Genomic DNA, 13377 nt, shown 5'->3' on the forward strand with positions numbered 1-13377 from the left:
ACGTCAATGGCACTCAATGAGTTAACGTTTGCTGGTGTAGGAAAAGTTGTTTTTGGCCTCAAATTTCTCCAAAAATCACATTTCTTCAAATTTCTCCAAATTTGATGTCGTCTGGGGGCCGAGGGGAGTCCAACGCAGAAGTTTGGTCAAAATCGGGCCAGAGCCGATCTTCAAAGATTTTTAACGTTCGCGGGTGTCGGAAAAGTTTTTTTTTTTTACCAAAAATCAAACATTTTCACAGTTTCACAACATGTTATTGTGGAAAAACACATTTCATTAAATTGGAACGATACAGAGAAGATTGTGCTGGTGCCTAGGATGACACGCAAATTCGTGAAGCGTTCCTCATTTTTGTGTATTTGCCTAAATTTTGTTGCTATGTACAGTTTGAGACTCCATCAGAGCAGCTCTGGCTGCTGCCTCCCTCCCAGCCCACTGCGCCCCCTGTGGCGGAGCTCCGCTACTGCAGCCCAATGCAGAACTTTGGTCGAAATCGGGCCAGAGCCGATTTTCAAAGATTTTTAACGTTCGCGGGTGTCGGAAAAGTTTTTTTTGGCCCCTAATTTCTTCAAATTTCTCCAAAAATCACATTTCTTCAAATTTCTCCAAATTTGGATAAGTCGTTTGGGGGGCCGAGGGGAGTCCAACGCAGAAGTTTGGCTGAAATCGGGCCAGAGCCGATCTTCAAAGATTTTTAACGTTCGTGGGTGTCGGAAAAGTTTTTTTTGACCAAAAATCAAACATTTTCACATTTTCACAACATGTTATTGTGGAAAAACACATTTCATGAAATTGGAACGATACAGAGAAGATTGTGCTGGTCAGTGTTGGGTATAGTTACTTTTGAAAGTAGTTAATTAAGTTACAACGTTACCATCAATAAAAAGTAATCAGTTACGTTACTGCGTTACCTATGAATAAAAGTAACGCGTTAGAGTACTCATGCGTTACCAAAAATTAAAAGTCTTTTGCAGCGCGCCTCGCACATGCTGCAACTTAACTGACAGACACACAGCCTCTTTTAAATGCACGTCCTGACGAATAACATCAGTCATCCAACCAAATGAACTCTACAGGATAACAGTCAGAAATATGCCACATAGCGGGTTTTTTTTTTTTTGATCGCAGAACTGATCAAAATTCAGGAATTGCCGTGAATCCCGCTCAGTGGCTTCACTGCTCGATCTGTCTGTCAGTTTGAACGGAGGACTCACGTGAACTTCCTGCCTTGTGTGTAATAAAAGTAAAAAAAAAAAAAATGCGGTTGAATGTACTCGTATCACACTGCTGCTACGGCAGCTATGGAGTAGAGATCCGGGCTGGACCGGGGGAGAACTGAGCTGCCGCTCGCCGAGAGGGAGCTGCTGAAAGCGGTCAGCACTGAGAGCCGGCCCGGGCTGCTTGTTGCTGCTGGAGAAGCAGCTCCGTGCAGCTGGTCCATGTAAATGGACCCTTAAATTGGATGTGGATTTTTTTTGTGGTCAATAGAAGCTCATCACCAACGCAGAGTGTGCATTTCACCGTTATGTTCTTGTTCTTTTCGCCGGCGAATTGAAACGCACGCGCGCACACACACACACACACACACATAGGCCTAGGTAACGTAGGTCAGCAGGGCACAGACGCATCACAGCAGTGCACCTCGCCTGACACATCCGCAGGTTGCACAGTAGTCTGTCTGACAAAAAGCAGGCTGCAGTCGGGATTTTCTTTTCCTTATCCGGCGAAAAGTAACGGATTACTTTTTTTTAAAAATAACTAAGTTACTGATTGCTCAACTCACGAAACTAACGCGTTACGTTACACGAAAAAAGTAATTAAAGTACTCTACAACACTGGTGCTGGTGCCTCAGGATGACACGCAAATTCGTGAAGCGTTCCTCATATTTGTTTATCTGCCTCAATTTTGTTGCGATGTACAGTTTGAGACTCCATCAGAGCAGCTCTGGCTGCTCCCTCCCTCCCAGCCCACTGCGCCCCCTGTGGCGGAGCTCCGCTACTGCAGCCCTGTCCCTGCAGCTTACTGCACCCCCTGTGGCGGAGCTCAGCTACTGCAGCCCAACGCAGAAGTTTGGCTGAGATCGGGCCAGAGCCGATTTTCTAAGATATTTAACGTTTGCTGGTGTAGGAAAAGTTGTTTTTGGCCCCAAATTTCTTCAAATTTCTCCAAAGATCAAATTTCTTCAAATTTCTCCAAATTTGGATATGTCGTCTGGGGGCCGAGGGGAGTCCAACGCAGAAGTTTGGTCAAAATCGGGCCAGAGCCGATTTTCAAAGATTTTTAATGTTCGCGGGTGTCGGAAAAGTTTTTTTTGACCAAAAATCAAATTAAATGAATACCACCAAGGTAGCCTAATGTTGGTCTCAAACTGACTCTTATTGCATAAATATAGGCCGAATTCCGATTTTCCCCTTAGCCCTAGCCCTTGGCCCTAACCCTTCGTTTTGCGCGTTCACGTGAAGTGGTAGGGGTGTCCCAATTCTGGTTCAGACGAGGGTTAGGGGGAAGGGGTAGGGCTATCTCGCCCTCGAAACGGAGATTTTTCAGGGGCACACTACGGACCGAGGGCTATGGCAAGTTTCCCAGAATGCATATTGCGGCAACCGGCAGCTGAGTTATTTCTCACTGTAGCGCTGTTATTACGTCATTTTGTTAAGTTTTAATATTTTTTCATGCGAGAAAGTAGCTGTTTAGATCCCTAATGTGCGGTCGGTTTATCCACATGAGGCTGTTTAGACGTTTGCTCCGATGTTTTTCGGAGAAGTGAAGCTCCACGGTGGAGCCTCCACCTGTGGAGCAGATCAACAGCTCGTCACGGAGACACCACCCCGTCCGGAGAGCTCGTCAGCCGGCCAACCTCCCGACCTCGTCCCGGTAGAAAAGACGACCGCTAATTAACTTACCCGCAGGGTTTTAAAGGTTTACCGCCGCGTAGTTACATTCTTTTTAGAAGATAAATGCTCGTCTCATTGATGAAATGTAACAATTGTCGCATTAATTTGTTTGAATTAAAAGTGAAGCTTCATGTGTTTTGGACACAGAAGCAGCACTGCCTGGGGGATCTGTAGCCTATACAGAAATCACCACATTTACATCAATAAATAAATGTTTTACAATGAACCGATCATTCTTCATTACATTTTATTTTGTTTTATTAAGTTAACGTGGTTCTGAATAGAGGATTTGTGGCAAAAGCTCGTCACGTCTGCTTATGTGAAAGCCAGCAGAGACGACTGATGACGCATGTGATTGTTGAAGTGGTGTCCCAATTCGGGTATCCGCGGGTCATTCCGACATACCGCCACTCCGACATTGACGTCTAATTGTCGTAATGGCGGCACTTCCATTAATTGAAAACGTCCCACCGCTCCGACAATTTTTGTTTCCATTGTCGGAATGGCGGTACTTTCCTTTTTTGGAAACGTCCCGCCATTCCGACATAAGGTCATTAAATGTGTAGGTTAATAATGATCACCGCCTCCCTGCCTGCCCATCTCTCTCCTCTAACAGCACTTTGACTCTGGTCAACGCCCTTGTCACATCCCATCTCGATTATAAAATGCATTATTATTATTATTATTATTGGCGCTGTGCTACTTCATTTGCAGCTGTGGTCGAGAGAGCTAGAGAGTTAATGGAGAGAGGGACCGCTACGCCGGTGAATCAGATCAGTGATGTTGTTTTTTATTGTATCACAGTGGTTACAGTACGTTCAACAGAATCAGTGGTTCTCATGGGGGTCCTGGACCCCTGCATATTTTTGATCTCTCCTGTAGCCTGGCCGGGTCTGGCTCCAAGTTTAATTATAGACAATTTGATCTGCAGACGCACAGAGGCATGCGTAAAACACATATTTTGACTACTTCGTGCTGTTGCTATTTTTTTTAAAGTTACCTTTCGTTTCCTTTTGATTTTTGTGCTCATTATGGAGCCGTACTGGTCCATATTTGTAAGCCTTTTTACCATGAGTAAATTCCCAAAAGTTGCAACAACTTGTAGTGATCCACTGGGTTTTGCCAGGCCAGCTGGGGTAGTTGATTTACAAGTTTGCTCCCCAGGTTTTTTTCATTGTCTATTAGGCCAGGGAAATTATCAATTATCCTTGTGGTTTGCGCACTGGGACGTGCGGACCTTTAATGAATGAATGAATGTTTCTTTTTTGCTGTAAGTTGTGTGCGTAATGCGTAAAAGTGCATTAGTGGGACCGAGGGTTTAAATGGAGAAGTGACGTGGTGAGAGGGGAGGAGAGGCGGCATAGTGGATTATTTTTCCTGGTGGATTACCCTGTGGATCATAAAGGCCCGTTTGGACACCGCACGGCCGGGCCCGTTCTCAGCCAAGCGGGACGAGGGAGAGGACTGGTGGTCACCTCGGAGGAGCCGCGGCGTCTCTCCCGTGTGGACAGTAGGACAAACAAACTCTCTCTCACTCACCCTCACCACGCGTCAACTCACACACGCACGCGCGCGCGCGCACACACACACACACACACACACACACACATACATGTCCGGCATGGACAGTGCGCTCGCGCACCCACACACACACTCATTCCCACTCGGACTTAATGGACAGTGGGAGGGGGGAGGTCTTTCGGGTTCTGTTGATCTGTGTGTAATAGTTTATTATATGCCGCCTGTGATGGACGCGTTTTGAGTTCAGTGAAATACAGAGACTCAGACTAAGTAGCGACTTTGATTATTGCTTCCCTGGACGCACCAGTAGCGCGAGCCTAGATCCGCCTCCAGCAGGACTGCGTTGTGCCAGTTCCTCTTATATCCTTATTGTAAGGGAAATTGTTACAAACTGACATCGGAGTGTGTGATTGTAAATGGCGAGACTTTGTGTTTGTGTTTATTTATTAAGCTTCCACGACTGTATCGCATCCGTACACATGTCTTAAAACATGAAAAAAAAAAAAAGCCTTGTCGGAATGGCGGGACGAAACTGTCGGAATGGCAGGACGTTTTCATGTCTGAATGGTGACATGTCTGAATAGTAGTGCTGCACGATTTGATAAAAATGTGCGATTGCGATTATGGTGGAAAATATTGCGATTTGCGATTGCGATTAGGATATTGTAAATTAATGCTGTAAGGAGTCTATTTGCTTGATTATCAAGCACAGCACAGGAAATAACCATATTTTAGGAGTGTATTTCTCAAATAATAAGTGTTTCCTTACAGTATCTTTGTATTAAATAAAGATAGGTAACTTTTTGTGCAGTTTCATAGTCTACTGCGATGCCATCATTTATTACAATGCCTTTCTCCCCCCTCCCTCCTCTCACAGTACACAGGTAACACAGAGACAGACAGACAGACACACACGCACGCACGCACGCGCACACACACACACGCACACACACAACGGACGAGAGGAGACGGCAAATGAGTGTGGCTGTTACCGTAAAATAAAAAAAAATAAAAAATAGAAAAGACAGTTAAAAGAAAACCAAACACCGGAGCTTTCTGGTCGTTCGCCCCAACAGGCATATACCTCCTCGTTTTTTAAACGCACTGCACATGTTGCGGAGGAAAACACAGTTCGCTCCGTGACGCTAAAGCTCCACACCTGCTGTAATCACGGGGAGACGGTCCTGCAGCACACGGAGCGCTGTCTGCCAGCTGGGTGGTCACGTGATCAGACCTGCTGGTCACATGACTACTGACGGAGTCTGCTATGCTGCACACATTAGCGGCTCTGCTCCACACACTGCAGGAGTTAAAGTCCCGTTTACAGGCTCACGCGGTCGCACATTTATGTACTTTAAATCGCCAATCGCACTCTTTCGTGCGATTACGTAATCGCACGGCGTGACATCGCGATTGCGATTGCGATTAGATTAATCGTGCAGCACTACTGAATAGTAGAATGTCGGAATGGCGATATGTCGGAGTGGCAGCATGTCGGAATGGCAGCATGTAACCCCCAATTCGTAGGGGTTCCCTACTCCTTGTAGCTCCGTTTCAAGGGCAAGGGTAAGGGCTAGGGGTAGGGCTAGGGGTAGGGGTAGGGATGAAAAATAGAATCGGAATTGGGCCATAGTCACCAGCCACAACTAAATACGACACAGACAGCGAGGCTGGATGTGCGTATGAAAACAGTGGATTTTTTTAGGTGCTGTGGCTACAAGCAAATCTCATATTGTCTCTGTACAAAGACAACAAAGACCTTTGTAAATGTGAAAACAGTGTAGACCTATACAAGATTTGCATTTGGGCAACACTGATCGAAATGAATTTATTCATGGCCACATTAAGTGAAATTATTAACTTTACCGATTATCCATCTGATTATCTGACTGCTGCAAGCGCACAACTTATTTCAGTGTGAGTGTGACACTGACTGTATATAAAAGTAAAATATATAGATTAATATAATGAGCTCCTGACGCTCAGCTCAACGGGTGAGGAGAACATCTGTAGGCGGAGACAACTCTCGGCGGAGACGCTCAGAAAGTAAACAGCAGCGGATCAGCTGATCTCTCCCTCCGTACAAACGCTCCGTTCTGATCCAGCTCCACTGGACTTTCAAAGTAAAGGTGACGCAGCTGAAAATGAGTTAAATAGTGAAACAGCGGCGCTTTTATAGCTGCTGGCCTGTCCCTGTCAATGCTGCTGCCGCCGCCACCGCTACTGCTGCCGCTGGGAGCATTGGTGGTTGTAGACGCAGTTCCACTTAGTTTTCTTATTACAAACTTGTCCATTTTTAACCGCCGATACGCAGCCAACCTTCACATTTTTGCTGTGTGCGTGTGTACGTGACGGCCTCTTGTTTAGCCGTAGCTTGTCTCGCTCGCCAGACCCTCCTCCAGAGAAGAAGCTCCGCAGCCAAATCCGATCATCCGATTGGTTACGTGACTACGCTAACGTGTGCACGCACAGAGCTGTAATGATTTTGATTGGATAATACGATTTAAGTAAATGTAGTTCATTTTAAAGACACAGTTTCACCACAAGTTTCATTTATTCACTCATTTTATTTTTTTTGATCGGCCATCCGGATTGGCCAGTGGGTGCTCAGCGTTGCCAGTGGGTGCTCGAGCACCGGAGCACCCACGGGATCGGCGCCTATGCCCACATCAACGGATGGAAGAATGTCCCCACGGAGCCGCGACCCCTCACTAACGGTTCTACAACATTTGTCCCCATTTTGACACATTGGTATACATATGTATGTGTGTGTGTGCGTCTGAACCCACTTTACAGTTTTTCTCTGTTGGTTTGGCTCATTTCTTGAAACAGAAATTACATTCTTAAAACTATAAGACCATTTGGCCAAACAGTCTTACAGTTCTGCTCAACATTACAGCTCACTAGCAAAAGCGCATATCTCCCCCAAAACTGTTCACACATGCTTCAAAACTAGATTCCTTTACCATGTAAAGTGTCAGTACCATCAAAATGGCAAAGATCTTTCTCAATTGCTTTTGGCTCATTTGCATTCACTTAGTGCTTTTACCAAAAATAAACTGGATGGTTCAGCATAACACCATGGATGAGCTGCAGAACCTCATATCTCTCCCAAAACAGTTTACTTATGTGTCAAAACCAAACTTCTTTCTCATGTAAGTAGTCAGTGCCCCCAGAATGCATCATCCCTGTGGCATTCTGTGAGCACTGCAAGTCAAAATGCTTAGATGTTTTGTCACTATGGCAGAGACGTATAAAACCTAAGAAAAGGACTTTACAGTAAGAGCAGCCTCCAAAGTTTGACATCACACACACTGCACTCATATTGCCAAGGAAATTGTAATCATTCACTCTGCGACCTGCCTCTGCCATTGTGAGGCCATGATTGATGACATGGTCTATAATTGTGGCCCGAATTTCATCAGGCACAACTCTGTGTCTTCTTGCTCCTCGGCCTCTTCCGCCTATTCCACCACGGCGCATCCGCACTCCTCCTCCTCTTCTTCTTCTTCCTCCTCTTCCTCTTCCTTGAGCAGGGAGTTGCTCATGATAATTTTCTTGGCCAGGTACCTCCATGTTTTTACTGCAAAAGGTACAGGCCCTAGCCAAGCTCTATATATACGCGTTTGGCAGCATTCACAATCATAGACAGCACCAGTCAGGTAGCTAAACAGCTGATTGATTGGTCATCTGAGATGTAGGAACTCCTCCTTCGTTAGTCAAGTTCTAATTTCACCTGACTGTCAATTACTGTCATGAATTTATGAAATGCTGCAAGAAATTCATATGGTTTTCATGGTATTAGCCTACAGTATGTTGACTAATTTTGACAGTTGAACAGACTATTGTGCATATGATGATTTACACAGTGAAATCATGCTGACATGTTTTGGAGAGAACAACCATTAGACTGAGAATCAACTAATCAGCTTAGATCAGCAAGATCTATTCATTTGGAAAATGTGCTAAATGTATGCTCATTGTGCTAACTCTAGGGTACTTGTACATAACCATTTGCAAAGATGCACTAAGACACTTGAGACATGTACTAAGACATTTGCAATTTGATGAAATCAATGAGAAATGCCATTCTGTTGTGAACATTTGCAAGGTGGTTTGGAGATTTGTCCATGTTATTTTGAGAATGTAATTTCTGTTTCAAGAAATGAGCCAAACCAATAGAGAAAAACTGTAACACATTGGTGTGTATGTGTTTGTGTCTTCCACCTGACGCCGCCACCAGCTGCAGACGTGGCCCGGTTCGACCGAACCAACCCACGTCGGGCTGAACGGAGCCGCCGCAAGGGCTGATGGGTAATATGTGTGAAGCGGCTGTAGCGGAGCTCCGCCACAGGGGGCGCAGTGAGCTGCAGGGACAGGGCTGCAGTAGCGGAGCTCCGCCACAGGGGGCGCAGTGAGCTGCAGGGACAGGGCTGCAGTAGCGGAGCTCCGCCACAGGGGGCGCAGTGAGCTGGGAGGGACAGGGCTGCAGTAGCGGAGCTCCGCCATAGGGGGCGCAGTGAGCTGCAGGGAGAGGGCTGCAGTAGCGGAGCTCCGCCACAGGGGGCGCAGTGAGCTGGGAGGGAGGCAGCAGCGGCGCCATGGGACCTCAACTCTGAAAAATTCGCCATACAAATGAATGAGACTGAAAGTTTTATTTCGTGATCCGATTGAATTGCGCCATGAGAAAAAAATCTGTCCTCTACCTGTTTAAAACATCACGTTTCATGCCGAGAAATCAGCCGTTTATCATAAAACGGCAACAGAAGAATGTATTTTGTGTAAAGACCGCTCCACGAACTACAGATCTGTGTCCCACAAAAAATACGTCACCAACTGACACGGGAAAGGGCGGCATGTGGTCGCCATGGTGACGTCACCTACACGACTTGTAGTCTTTCTGGTTACAGATTCTTCTGAATTTTATTTTACAATAGTTTTACAACAAACTGCTGATTTCTCGGGATGAAACGTGATGTTTTAAACAGGTGGAGGACATATTTTTTTCTCATGGCACAATTCAAACGGATCACGAAATAAAACTTTCAGTCCCGTTCATTTGAATGGCGAGTTTTTCAGAGTTGAGGTCCCATGGTGACGTTACCTCCTGCTTCCGCTTAGGCTCTCTATAACAAGATTGAGGCAAATAAACAAAAATGAGGAACGCTTCACAAATTCGTGAAGTGTTCCTCATTTTTGTTTATTTTATGAGGAACGCTTCACAAATTTGAAATTCGTGAAGCGTTCCTCATCCTGACGATGACACGCAAATTCGTGAAGCGTTCCTCATTTTTGTTCATCTGCGTGAGTTTTATTGTTAATGTACAGTTATGTACAGTTTAAATTTTTTTTTTTTTTTTTTTTGAAGTATCATCAAATTACGAACATTTTTTTGTAAACTTTGAGCTCATTCTTCCATCCGTTGATGTGGGGCTTCACCCTGAGGTATTTGCATCCAGTTGTGTAGAGTTAGAGGCAAAACATTTTCACATTTTCACAACATGTTATTGTGGAAAAACACATTTACTGACATTGGAACAATACAGAGAAGATTGTGGTGGTGCCCAGGATGATGAGGCACCAGCACGATCTTCTCTGTATTGTTCCAATTTTAGTAAATGTGTTTTTCCACAATAACATGTTATTTTTTTGCCTCTAACTCTACACAACTGGATGCAAATACCTCAGGGTGAAGCCCCACATCAACGGATGGAAGAATGAGATCAAAGTATACAAAAAATTGTTCATAATTTGATGATACTTAAAAAAAATTTTTTTTTTTTTTTTTTTTAAACTGTACATTAACAATACAACTCACGCAGATAAACGAAAATGAGGAACGCTTCACGAATTTGCGTGTCATCCTTGCGCAGGGGCCATGCTAATCTTCTCTGTATCGTTCCAATTTTAGTATATGTGTTACCGAAGTAACACGAAAGTCCTATAATCCTGCGTGGCTTTTATGTCCCCACGAAGCCGCGACCCCTCACTGACGGTTCTACCACATTTGGCCCCATTCTGACACATTGGTGTGTATGTGTGTGTGTGTATGTCCCCATTTTAACACATTGGTGTGTATGTGTTTGTGTCTTCCACCTGACGCCGCCACCAGCTGCAGACGTGGCCCGGTTCGACCGAACCAACCCACGTCGGGCTGAACGGAGCCGCCGCAAGGGCTGATGGGTAATATATCAGCCGCAAGGGCTGATGGGTAATAAGTTTGAAGCGGCTGTGACTGCGGAAGCGGGACTTGGCCCCTCCCCCTGCATTCCCCTCACAGAGGAATGTCCTCCCGGATGGTAAAGTCACATTAAATGCTTCGTTTTCAACAGGTTGAGAGTCTTTGCAGCTTTGTTGTAGTTGTTCACCAGTTCGAGTTCGGTGCCAGACGGGTTTGTGATTCACAGAGTCTAAAACTAGAGCTATAAAAGCTGCTCCTGGTCTTCCCTTTCCGGGTGTAGCAGCGGCGTCTCTCCGCCAGGTGGCGCCGTCAGACCGCGGATCAGCCGCAGACCTGCTGCTGCTGCGTTCAGGGCCCCGTCATATATGTGGAAACATGAGGACTGACTCCAATGTCCTAGTTTTGGACATGGAGGACAGATGGTTGGAGTCTTGGGAGTTCTCCCCAGGAAGTTTAACCCCATACACACCCGGAGGCACGTGACTCCTACTCACATGACCCCCCTCCAGTTTCGGGGGTGTGGTCATGTGACTTTGGTTTCACCCGAAACCAAACATAGGACCCCCTCCTCTGGGTTAAACTGAAGCCTCTTGGATGAGGGGCGAAACAAACAAGGGAAGAGGAAGAAGGAAAAGTCCGAACTGGGCCACATGAACCGTGTAGTGTGAAGACAGAGTGAGTTTTTAACTGAGAGACTCAGAGTTCCGAGTCGCCCTGAACGCAGCAGCAGCAGCAGGTCCACAACACCCGGAAGAGGAAGACGAGGAGCAGCTTTTATAGCTCTAGTTTTAGACTCTGTGAATCACAAACCCGTCTGGCACCGAACTCGAACTGGTGAACAACTACAACAAAGCTGCAAAGACTCTCAACCTGTTGAAAACGAAGCATTTAATGTGACTTTACCATCCGGGAGGACATTCCTCTGTGAGGGGAATGCAGGGGGAGGGGCCAAGTCCCGCTTCCGCAGTCACAGCCGCTTCACACTTATTACCCATCAGCCCTTGCGGCTGATATTACCCATCAGCCCTTGCGGCTGATATTACCCATCAGCCCTTGCGGCGGCTCCGTTCAGCCCGACGTGGGTTGGTTCGGTCGAACCGGGCCACGTCTGCAGCTGGTGGCGGCGTCAGGTGGAAGACACAAACACATACACACCAATGTGTTAAAGTGGGGACATACACACACACACACACACACCAATGTGTCAGAATGGGGCCAGATGCTGTTGAACCGTCAGTGAGGGGTCGCGGCTCCGTGGGGACATAAAAGCCACGCAGGATTATAGAACTTTCGTGTTACTTCGGTAACACATATACTAAAATTGGAACGATACAGAGAAGATTAGCATGGCCCCTGCGCAAGGATGACACGCAAATTCGTGAAGCGTTCCTCATTTTCGTTTATCTGCGTGAGTTGTGTTGTTAATTTACAGTTATGTACAGTTTAAAAAAAAAAAAAAAATTTTTTTTTGAAGTATCATCAAATTACGAAAATTGTTTTGTATACTTTGAGCTCATTCTTCCATCCGTTGATGTGGGGCTTCACTCTGAGGTATTAGCATCCAGTTGTGTAGAGTTAGAGGCAAAAAAATAACATGTTATTGTGGAAAAACACATTTACTAAAATTGGAACAATACAGAGAAGATCGTGCTGGTGCCTCATCATCCTGGGCACCGCCACAATCTTCTCTGTATTGTTCCAATGTCAGTAAATGTGTTTTTCCACAATAACATGTTGTGAAAATGTGAAAATATTTTGCCTCTAACTCTACACAACTGGATGCAAATACCTCAGGGTGAAGCCCCACATCAATGGATGGAAGAATGAGCTCAAAGTTTACAAAAAAATGTTTGTAATTTGATGATACTTCAAAAAAAAAAAAAAAAAAAAATTTAAACTGTACATAACTGTACATTAACAATAAAACTCACGCAGATGAACAAAAATGAGGAACGCTTTATGAATTTGCGTGTCATCGACAGGATGAGGAACGCTTCACGAATTTCAAATTTGTGAAGCGTTCCTCATAAAATAAAAAAAAATGAGGAACACTTCACGAATTTGTGAAGCGTTCCTCATTTTTGTTTATTTGCCTCAATCTTGTTATAGAGAGCCGAAGCGGAAGCAGGAAGTAACGGTCACCATGGGAACTCAACTCTGAAAAACTCGCCATTCAAATGAACGGGACTGAAAGTTTTATTTCGTGATCCGTTTGAATTGTGCCATGAGAAAAAAATATGTCCTCCACCTGTTTAAAACATCACGTTTCATCCTGAGAAATCAGCAGTTTGTTGTAAAACTATTGTAAAATAAAATTCGGAAGAATCTGTAACCAGAAAGACTACAAGTCGTGTAGGTGACGTCACCATGGCGACCACATGCCGCCCTTTCCCGTGTCAGTTGGTGACGTATTTTTTGTGGGACACAGATCTGTAGTTCGTGGAGCGGTCTTTACACAAAATACATTCTTCTGTTGCCGTTTTATGATAAACTGCTGATTTCTCGGCATGAAACGTGATGTTTTAAACAGGTAGAGGACAGATTTTTTTCTCATGGCGCAATTCAAACGGATCACGAAATAAAACTTTCAGTCCCGTTCATTTGTATGGCGAGTTTTTCAGAGTTGAGGTCCCATGGCGCCGCTGCTGCCTCCCTCCCAGCTCACTGCGCCCCCTGTGGCGGAGCTCCGCTACTGCAGCCCCGTCCCTGCAGCTCACTGCGCCCCCTGCGGCGGAGCTCCGCTACTGCAGCCCTGTCCCTGCAGCTCACTGCGCCCCCTG

Source organism: Trachurus trachurus, assembly GCF_905171665.1.
Source record: "Trachurus trachurus genome assembly, chromosome: 9".
Taxonomy (NCBI): domain Eukaryota; kingdom Metazoa; phylum Chordata; class Actinopteri; order Carangiformes; family Carangidae; genus Trachurus; species Trachurus trachurus.